Source organism: Hypanus sabinus, chromosome 1 (genome assembly GCF_030144855.1).
Source record: "Hypanus sabinus isolate sHypSab1 chromosome 1, sHypSab1.hap1, whole genome shotgun sequence".
Taxonomy (NCBI): Eukaryota; Metazoa; Chordata; class Chondrichthyes; order Myliobatiformes; family Dasyatidae; genus Hypanus; species Hypanus sabinus.
In genome coordinates this window covers 36,111,044-36,121,759 of record NC_082706.1, presented here as the reverse complement: position 1 = coordinate 36,121,759, position 10,716 = coordinate 36,111,044, and positions in this window count along the sequence as shown.

Genomic DNA, 10,716 nt, shown 5'->3' with positions numbered 1-10,716 from the left:
TAGTTGACAACAGTGGAATTGAATCCAGAATCATTTAGCTGGTGTCCTGAGGAGACTGTAAGGTAATGAAGGTCCATTGATTTTTGTCTTTTAACACCTTCTGGGGTATAAATACTGAGTGCATACAAATTTAAAAACAAGTTCATCAGTGACATTTGTAATAAAGGGAACTGCTGTTTCTTAAACTTTAGAATTAAGCTGATGGGTGAAGGAGGCATAAGAAAGTATTGATTTACAGACTCTTTAAAAGATAATTGTAATGTGGGATGAAAAATATTTTTTACTTTGAACTGCACCTTCCTTAAGAAATGTTCTGTGCATTTATGGTTTCTTTACCTGTTTCTATCTAAAGTGAAAGTTCAAACTGGTAAAGGAAGATAATAAGCCCCTGAGGATGCACATTTGGGTGACTTCTCATTACTCATGGAATGACTCCATAATCTTTGCTTTATATTAAGTTTAGAACGTAGAAACATTTGCACCATCAGTCTGGTCAAATCTGCTATATAATCCACACAGTCAACAGATACTGCAAGTATTGTTAGAAAGAAGAGGAACGTTTTATCTGTATGACTTTTGTATACTCCTGCTGCTCTTTATGTGGCTGTATTTATCAGAATAGGCTGCCTAAGACTCTTTCACAGTACTGTATTTGTCAAGTGGAGTGGAGAGCAAGTTTGTAAATTTGGCGGGGACAAAGGATGTTGGGAGTGGCAAGGGTGGAGTACCGTGAGAGGAGTGTGGGAGAGGTGGCAGAGAAGGAGTGCCGGGGTGGGGGATGGTATGGGTACAATCACACCCTGCCCCGAAGCACCAGACAAGGTAATTTGATTCCAAACCGTTGGTTTATTGATCATTACAGAATGTTCCTCTGATGCTTTCCGCTCCATCCCATCTCCCTTCCTCTTTTCTCAACAATGATTCCGCTATCCTTGTCTCCTTCCCACTTTCAGTCCACAATGGAGACCCAAATCAGGCTTATCATCACTGACACATTGCATGAAATTTGTTTTATTTTTGACTGTGGCAGCAGTACAGTGCAATAAATAACATTATGACAGTACTGTGCAAAAGTCTTAAGCATATTAGCTAAATATTATGTGCCAAAGGCGTGCACAGTACTTCATCACAAGGAAATCATTCACCCCAGTCCAGGTGTTTGAATGGAACTTGATTTCCTGTTAGCTAATACCCTCTTCTCACTTCTTCAAGCATTCGTAACCTTCTCTTGCAGCAGCTGAAAATCCTGAAGGAAAAGCAAAATGTTGAAGATTCTTAACAAGTCAAGCAACATCTATGGAGAAAATTAATGTGTAATCAAAACAGTTGAAAGGTCGCTGTCTTTAAATATTAATTACTTACTCTCTTCAGATGCTGCCTGATCCACTGAGTATCTCCCCAAATATTTAAGGTTTGGCCTATTCTTAATATAAATTATGCTATCTGCTTGTCTGAAACAAGGCCTAATGCCTGATTTGTGCCTTCAATTAATGAACTCATTAGCATTTGTAGTTCCTGAAGTAATCTGCCTCTTTCTCTGCTTTAGATTCTTACTTTCCAAGTAATGTGCCTTGCTTTACTTTTCAAAGTACATATTCCTATCCATGACCTAGTCTAATTTACTATGGTACTCAAAAGTATTAACTATCTTCATTTAGTTTTAAGTGTAAAATTAGAATTTGTTTAGTTTCTAAGTTTTAATTCTGAAGCCCACTTTTTATCAGAAATAGAAGCAGGAATACACCATTTGGCTTCTCAAACCTCTTAACACCATTTACTGTCAGCCTATTTTAACCTCACTTTCCTGCAAAACCCCATATTTTGTAGTCCTTTAATATCTAAACATTACCTTATATCATCACCTTTTTACCATGTTTTGTCAACGAATGTTCAGTGCTACAAAAAACTGCAAATGTGAAGTGTGAACAGAAAATATAAATCCACATTGTTTGTAATCTACAATGTTTCTGGTAAATGATATCCATTTTCTCAAATGGTCATTGCTGGTGATTTTAACTCTTTCTTTCCACATGGTTGCTCCCTGAGCTAAGAAATGTTTACAGCATTTTCTATTTTTAGTTTAAGTTGTAAAACTGAAAGCAAAGTGCAATGAAATATGTTTATAGAACACAGAAATTTCTGAGAAAGGGTATACAGAATTAATGGATCTGTGAAAACAGGTTGGCACAGTGGCACAGCTAGTAGTTTCGACCTTAAGCGTTGACAATTCATTTCCTCCTACAGATGTTGCTCAATCTACTGAGTTCCTCCAGCAGATGTTTGTAGCTTGATTTGTGGAGCTGCTGACTCATAGCTCCAGAGGTCTGGGTTCAGTCCTTATCTCAGCTGCTGTCTGTGTGGAGTTTGCCTGTTCTCTTCGTAACTGCACTGTTTCCCCTAATGTTCTAAAAGACCCATAGGTCAATGGGTTAATTGGCTGCTGTACATTACATTGAATGTACAGGTGAGTGGTAGAATCTAGGAGGCAGTAGTTTGATGTAAACATGGGAAGAACAAAAGTGGTATTGGTGTAATTGGGTGCTTGATGGTCAGCACAGACCTAGTGGGCCAAAGATACTGCTCCCATCCAGAGTCTTGATGCAGGGTGCTGACAAAGTGTTGGAGGAAGTCACATTGCTTCCACAGATGCTGCTCAACATGTTGATTTTTCTCTTTTGCTCTAAATTCTAACATCTGCAGTGTCTTGTGTCTCAATATGACTCTTAGAAGTGCTGGAAAATCACTGAATGTCTGACCATACCTCTATGGAAGGAAATTAGATCAATGCTTATGAGGCATGAGCATTCTACATACAAGATGAAATGGGCTTTAGTCTGCCTTATTTCTAGAAGAATGATAAGGAATTTGATTGAACCATATAAAGACTCTGAAGGTTCCTGGCAGTGGTTACTGCTAACTGGTGGGCAATAAACTTTGTGCTGTGTTTGAGTCTTGATTTTGAAATGCTATATTCCTTGATTGTCCAGTCCCAGTGAACTGAAAACAAAAAGTCAGTTTCATTGTCGATATCTGCCTTTGTTGAGAGACGGCATCCAAGATAAGAGGGGTGATTCATATTTTCCATGATGTTGTTATGGGCCTTGGTTATGGGAGGGTGCTGTACACTGGGGACAAGTTGATGGCGTTGGGGGTGGGGGGGGGCTTTGTAATGTACTGTGCAAGGTCCATTCTCATATTCAGTGTTTAACGGGTCAGTGAAGACTTGGAGCTCCAGTATGCACATATATGTGTATCACCTGCAGATTGCATCTCTGGGTGAAGTTGGGGCCAAATTGGTTCTGGATTGCAGGGGTAGGGGTTCATGTGGTTTGAACAAGTTCCTAATTTATTTTGTACTGCAGAATCTTTCAAATAACCACAAAGTATTACATCTTGACTCCATCTCTGAACTGCATGAAGGAAACCAAGCTGATGTGTATGGTAACCAGTTGTGAAGAAAACTAAGTACATTAAAATTCCAGAGCTTTCATGAAAATCGAAATTTCAAAATAAACATTTTATAATATTTTGACTGCATACAACTTGTGTAGTACCATCCCAGTGCTGAAAACATCTCCAGCCATGTACACTACCAGCAGGTGAAAGCCGACGTGAATCCTGTACCCAGAACCAGGCTCAGAAGTTGCATGTCACAAGTGAAAGTCAATGGGAAGGAAAAGGAGAGAATGAAGAAACAGAATTGCTGCAAAGTTTTACCAAGCCCAGTTTAATGTTGGGTTCACCTCATAGACACCTTCCATAGACAAGAAAACTAATCCATTTAGTTCCCCAACTGTGGTGTCTGGCATCTTCTATTTAGATTGCCATATTTTTCAGTGTGTGAATTAGTTTGCTTTCTGAAATAAATAAAAGGCCTTTTCATAGCTTCAATTTGCATTTTCTCCTTGGTGCATTGTACTTGATTGAATTTGAAGACTAATAACGGCCAAATTCACAGCTGGGAAGATAGCTGTGTTCATTAGTACCAAACACAGGGTTGGTGGTGGCAGATAAATTGAGGAGGTTATGTTTGTAAGGTGATGTGTGCCCTCTAATCTCAGGGTCAATGTGTGGTCCCAGTATGTGGTCTGAAGGAGCTGAACACCATTCCAAAGCTGCTCCTCCTTGGCTCAGAAATTCGCAAGGAGATTGAGCACATTGTTGAGTAAAACAAATAAAATGCTGGAGGAGCTCAGCCAGTCAGCCAGCATCTGTCCGGGGGGGCAGGGGGGAAATAAATCATGGATGTTTCATCAGGGAAGGGACTCGATCCAAATTCAAATATTTGTTCCCTTCCGTAGATGCTGCCTAACTTGCTAGTTCCTCCAGCGTTCTGTTCAATATTTCTGGTATCTGCCAGTTCTCTTAAGTTTATGAATCTTTTCTCTCATTTGCTTGAAATCTCCTCCCATGACAAAGCTGGGAAGAGGGTGTTTGTTTCTGGGAGCTGGTATTGGGCATGTGAAGCATGGCTATCCAACACAACTGAATAAGTGACATTGGTCTGTTTGTCCATTAAGGTTACCCTAGCCCTACATAGTGAATATGGTGCATTTTGTATCAACAGCTTTGGGGTTTCCATTGCTGAGAGATGTCTGCTGATAACAGTCCAGACCTAAAGGATAAAGGAGGACAGGACTCACTGCTGCCTAGTAGACCTTGAGATTTGTGCCAAGACTTGAGGTCATGTTCTTCAAATGTCTGCAGCCATTTTGCCAGCTCAGTGACCAACCAAGGTTTCAAATAGCCAACCCAAACTGCCAATATTTGCAATATTTCTTCAAATACCCTTTTCCTTGGTTGATGAATCATGAGTGAATTTCAACATCAATGTCTTCCTTTATTGAAAAATGGCTTGAATGCGGTTCAAGTCTAACCATATAATACTGTGGATGTCAGGTGCAAGGGACTCGCTTTTCATGTGGATGTTTTAGACCCATTTTCTTGTACGTGTCAAAGTGTTAACTATGATTTGGAGCTTATGCAGAAGTGCAAGTCTAATCAGTGTAACTGGTCTGAGATTTCGGTAACCTTTGTTCTAAGAGTACAGTTGAACAGTTCTCTATTAATTCTGAAAATTAGGTTCATTCCCTCAAGAAATTTGGAGATAATATGCAACACCACTGCAAGAAAGGCCAAGAGAAGTGTTGGGCAATGATACAACTTTGTTTTAACACCAGTCTTCACTGAGACTGGTTGTGTTGTACAAAGATGTTTAAATATGACTTGTGGGGCAAGGATGAAACTGGACAACCAATCGATGAATCCAAAGGTTTCAGTGAGGTTGTAGAAAGCCCTGTACTGTGACCAGTGCTGCTCCCTACATTATATTTGTGTCATTCATTGCTGAGCAGTGAAGATCACATCCATTGCATACTTGAAGCATTGCAAGAGGTAGGAGAGGTTCTTAATGCCTTGCTTCAGTCTTCACCAGTGAGAGGGACCTTGATGAATGTAAGGTCAGCATAGAGCAGGCTGGAACATGTAAGAAGAGTGTGTTAAACTTGTTAAAAATAAAATTAGTATAGATAAATCACCGGGATCAGACAATATACCTCGGGTTACCACAGGAAGCATGTGAAGAGATTACTGTGCTTTTGGCTATGATCCTTGCATCCTTACTTGACCACAGGAGTAGTGCCAGGCAATTGAAGGGTGGTAAATGTTATTCCTTGGGATAACCCTGGGAATTATAGGCTGGTGAGTCTTACTTCAATGGGCAAACAATTGGAGAGGATTTATGAGCTCTTGGCAAAACATTGATTAGGAATAGTCGATGCAGCTTTGTGAGAGTCAAGGTTTTGCTCAAACCTAATCGAATTATTTTGAGGAAGTGACAAAACATCGATGAAGCAAGAGCATTAGATGTGTTTTTGATTAATTTTAGGCATTTGACAAGGTTCCCTGTGGTAGGTCCATTCAGAAAATCAGGAAGCATGGGATCCAGGGAAACTTGTTTGAATTGATTCAGAATTGGTTTGACCACAGAAGGCAGAGAGTGATAGTAGATGGAGCTTATTTTGCCTGGAGGTTGGTGGCCAGTGGTGTTCCATGGGGGTTCTATGCTTTATGATTTTAAAAAATGACAAGTGAGGAAGTGGAAGGCTAGATCAGTAAGTTTGCAGATGACACAAAGGTTGGTTGTATTATGGATAATGTAGAAGATTGATGTAAAGGCTAAATTCTCAGCCCAGTTATGGCAGGACATTGAGAGGATGCAGAACGAGACTGAGAAGCGGCAGATGGAGTTCAATCTAAAGAAATGTGAATTGATTTGCTTTGGAATATTGAACTTGAAGGCAGAATACAGGGTTAGCTTTGAGGGATCTATTGACATGAACCCCAAGAATAGCTGGGGGAATTAGTTCAAGAGCCACGAGGTAATATTGCAACTCTGTAAAAGTGGAGCACGGAGCATTATGTTCATTTCTGGTTGCCTCATTATAGGAAGGATATGGAAGCTTTAGAAAACATGCAAAGGAGATCTGCATTGATTAGAGAGTATGTCTTAAAAGAAAAGGCTGAGCAAGCTAAGGAGTTGAGGTTTTTCCCTTTGGAGAGAAAGGGGATCAGAAGTGACTTGATATAGATGTTCAAGATGTTTAGAATGGACAGACATAGTTTCCCAGGGCATAGACTTGCCCGTTATAGGAAACATCCCCACATCCACTCTTATTCCAGGCCTTTCAATATTCGATAGGTTTCAACGAGATCCCCCTTCATTTTTTTTTAAAGTCCAGAGAGTACAGGCCCAGAGCCATAAAATGTTCCTCATATGTTAACCCTTTCATTCCAGAATTATCCTCGTATCTTCCTCTGGACGCTCCAATGCCAGCACAACTTTTCTTAGATGAAGAGCCAAAAACTGCTTACAGTACTCCCAAGAGCCATCTGACCAAGGCCCTATAAAGCCTCAGTATTTCATCCTTGGTTTTATATTCTAGTCCTCCTGAAATGAATGCTAATTTGGATTTGTCTTCCTTACCACTGACTCAACCTGTAAGTTAACCTTTCATGAATCCTGCACAAAGTCTTGCAAGTCTCCTTCACCTATGATTTTTTGAATTTTCTCCGTTTAGAAAATAGTCTATGCCTTTATTGCTTCTACCAAAGTGCATGTCCGTACACTTCCTTCCACCATGTTCCATCTGTCATTTCTTTGTCCATTCTCCCAATCTGTCTGTCTTCCTGTAGACTCCTGCTCTCTCAACATCACCTACCCCTCTACTTGCCCTCATATTGCCCACAAACATGGCCACAGAGCCATCAATTCCATCATCCAAATCATTAACATCTAATGTGAAAGAAGCAGTCAGAACACCAATAGTCACTGGCAGCTGACAGAAAAGGTCCCCCTTTATAACCAATCGTTGCCTTTTGGAAGTCAGTCAATCTTCTATTCATGCTATTATCTTTAAAATCATGGGCTTCTATCTTATCAAGCAGATCCGTGTATGGCACCTTGTCAAAGGCCTGAAAATCCAAGTAAACAACATCCTTTGTTTATCTTGCCTGTTATTTCCACAAAGAATTCTAACAGATTGTTAGTTAAGATACCCCCTTAAGGAAACTATACTGGCTTTGGCCTATTTTATCTTGAAACCTAATCCTTAATAATGGACTCCAACATCATCTCAACCACTGAATTCAGGCTAACTGACTTATAATCTTGCTTCTGCATCCCTCCCTTTTCGACATTTGTAAGTTTCCAGTCCTCCAGAATCATTACAAAATCTCATCATTCTTGAAAGATCATTACTAATGCCTCCAAAATCTCTTAAATTGTCTCTTTTAGAGCCCTAGCGTGTAGACAGTGTGGTCCAAGTGACATCTTCCATCAGACCTTTCAGCTTCCCATTTCCTTAATAATAGCAACTACCCTTACTTCTGCTCCCTGAAACTCAAATTTTCAGCAGACTGCTAATGTGTTCCACAACGAATACTGACACAATATACTTAATATACTTAAGGTTGTCCACTTTTACTACCTCTCCTGTCTCATTTTCCAGCAGTCCAATATCTACTTTCATACATATATATCCTCGTTGATATTACTGGCTAGCTTACTTTAATATTTAATCTGACTTTCAGACTTTCGTTAATCTCCCTCAGACTACAGTGTGAGTTCTATCAAATGATCACTCATCCAAAGGATTCCTTTCCTAAGCTCACTAATCAAATTTGGTTAGTTGCACAACACCCAATCCATAATTGCCTTTCTCCTGGTGGGCTCAACCACAAGCTTCTCTCTCGTAGGCATTCTGCAAACTCCCCTTCTTGGTATCCATCAGCAACCTGATTTTCTCAATCTACCTGCATATTGAAAAGCCATGACCATCATAACTGTGTCCTTGTTACATGCAGTTTCTATCTCCTTTTATAATTTATATCCTACATCCTGGCTACTATTTGGAGGCCTGTATATAACTCCCATCATAGTCTTTTAACCCTTGCAGGTAGAGTTAAGAACCTACAAGGATTCTGCATCTTCCAGTCCTATGTCACCTCTTTCTGAGGAGTTGATTTAATTTTTTACCTACAGAGCCACCGAGCCAGAAACAACATTTCAGGCCGAAACATCATCACTACCTCCTCCCATAGATGCTGTCTGGCCTGCTGAGTTCTGCCAGCATTTTGTCTTTTTATTCAAACCCCTCTGCTTACCTGCTTGTGCTTTTGATATAAGGTGTATCCTTGGATGTTAAGCTCCAAACTATGATCTTTCAGCCGTAACTCATTGAGGCCTACAATGCTATACCTGCAAATCTCTAACTGTGCTCCAAGATCATTTGCTTTAGTCCGTATACTGTGTGCATTCAAATAAAGCACCTTAAGTCCTGTATTCATCGCCCTCTTTGATTGTGCTGCCATGTTACACCAACTCATCCCATTGACTGCAATTTTCCCCAATCATCAGCCTGACCTCCACTCCACATTGCATTTACAGTACTGTGCAAAAGTCCTAGTCACATGAAAATAAATGCTGTAAAGCAAAGATACTTTCAAAAAATAATGGAATGTAAAGCTTCTCAATATGAAAAAATTATGAATAGTAGTAAACAGTAAAACTAAAGTCACTATTTGGTGTGGCCACTCTTTGCCTTTAAGTCTGCATAAATTCTCTTGGATACACTGTTGTGCAGTTTTATAAGAAAATCTGCTGATAGGTTGCTAACCATCTTGGAAAATTTGCCAAGTTCTTCTGCAGACTTCGGCTGTCTCACTTTCTTCTGTCTCTCCAGGTAATCCCAAACAGCTTCAATGATGTTGAGATAAGGGCTCTGTGCAGACCATGTCATCTGTTACAGAGCTCCTTGTTCTTTTATAATCATATAACAATTACAGCATGGAAACAAGCCATCTCGGCCCTTCTAGTCTGTGTGGAAGGCTTATTCTCACCTAGTCCCACCTAGTCTTTCACTGAAGATAATTCTTTATGACTTTGGTTGTGTAGTTGAGGTCATTGTCCTTCTGCAGAATGAAGTTTAGACTGATCAGATGCCTCCCTGATGGTATTGTGTGATAGATGAGAATCTGCTTGTACTTCTCAGCATTGAGGATCCCATTAATTCTGACCAGATCACAAACTCCATTTGCAGAAACGCAGCCCCAAGCCTGCAGGAAACCTTTGCTGTGCTTTATTGCTGGCTGCAGACACTCATCCATGTAGCACTCTCAGAGGTCCATTTGTCAGTCCAGAGTACTTGCTGGCATTGTTCAGCACCCCAGTCCCTTGTGTTTTTGTGTGTAGGTGTTTTGTTTCCAGTTTGGAGAATGGCTTTTTGGCAGTAACTCTTCAATGAAGTCATCTTCTGGCAAGACTTCTCTGGGATGCACTTGGGTTCCAGTGGTTTCTGTGATTTCAAAGCTGATAGCAATGCTGGACTGCTTCCAATTTAGAGGGGACGTCAGTATGATGTATCTGTCATGTCCTGCACCTAGTTTCTGGTCCCTAACCTTGCCCATTTCTTCTTGCTTCTTCAAAACAGCATGGACAACACATCTTTATACTCTTGTCTGCCGCGAAATTTCTGCTTGGGAGAAACCTTGCTGATACAAGATGACCACCTTGTGTCACATTGCTATGCTCACTCTTGTCATAGTGTAGGAATTGATGATTGAAGATTAAGTTGCCACATCTGGTTTGGTTGCCCATTGCCCAATTTGATTCCTTCTACATCCATTTCTGTTTCAGTTAATCATTTTAGTTCATTCACACCTTATGTGGTTGATTGTTAGCACCCTGTTGGTTATCTTTGTTCAATCATGCACTGAGATATGTACTGTATCTACAAAGTAATCAAATTTTTATTTGGAAAATGATCTATTACTTAATATGGTAATAGACCCCTCTGCAGTTACCACAGTTAGATTTGTCTGCTTGCTTGAAGGTGATCATGATATCTAGAATCTCAAAAGTCTCAGGAATTCTTTTCCTTCACTCATTTGAGGGTATTGAGATCATGGTATACAGGCTGCCAGTGAGAGTTCTATCAGATGGTGGCACAGTAACGATTCACACAACATGTTACAGGTTCAATTCCCGCTGCTACCTGTAAGGAGTTTGTACATTATCTCCGTGACCATGTGTATTTCCTCTAGGTTCTCCAGTTTCCTCCCACAGTCCAAAGACCTACCAGTTGGTAGGATAAATGGTCATTGTAAATTGTCCAGTGACTAGGCTAGGATTAAATTGGGGGATGGCTGGGCAACATG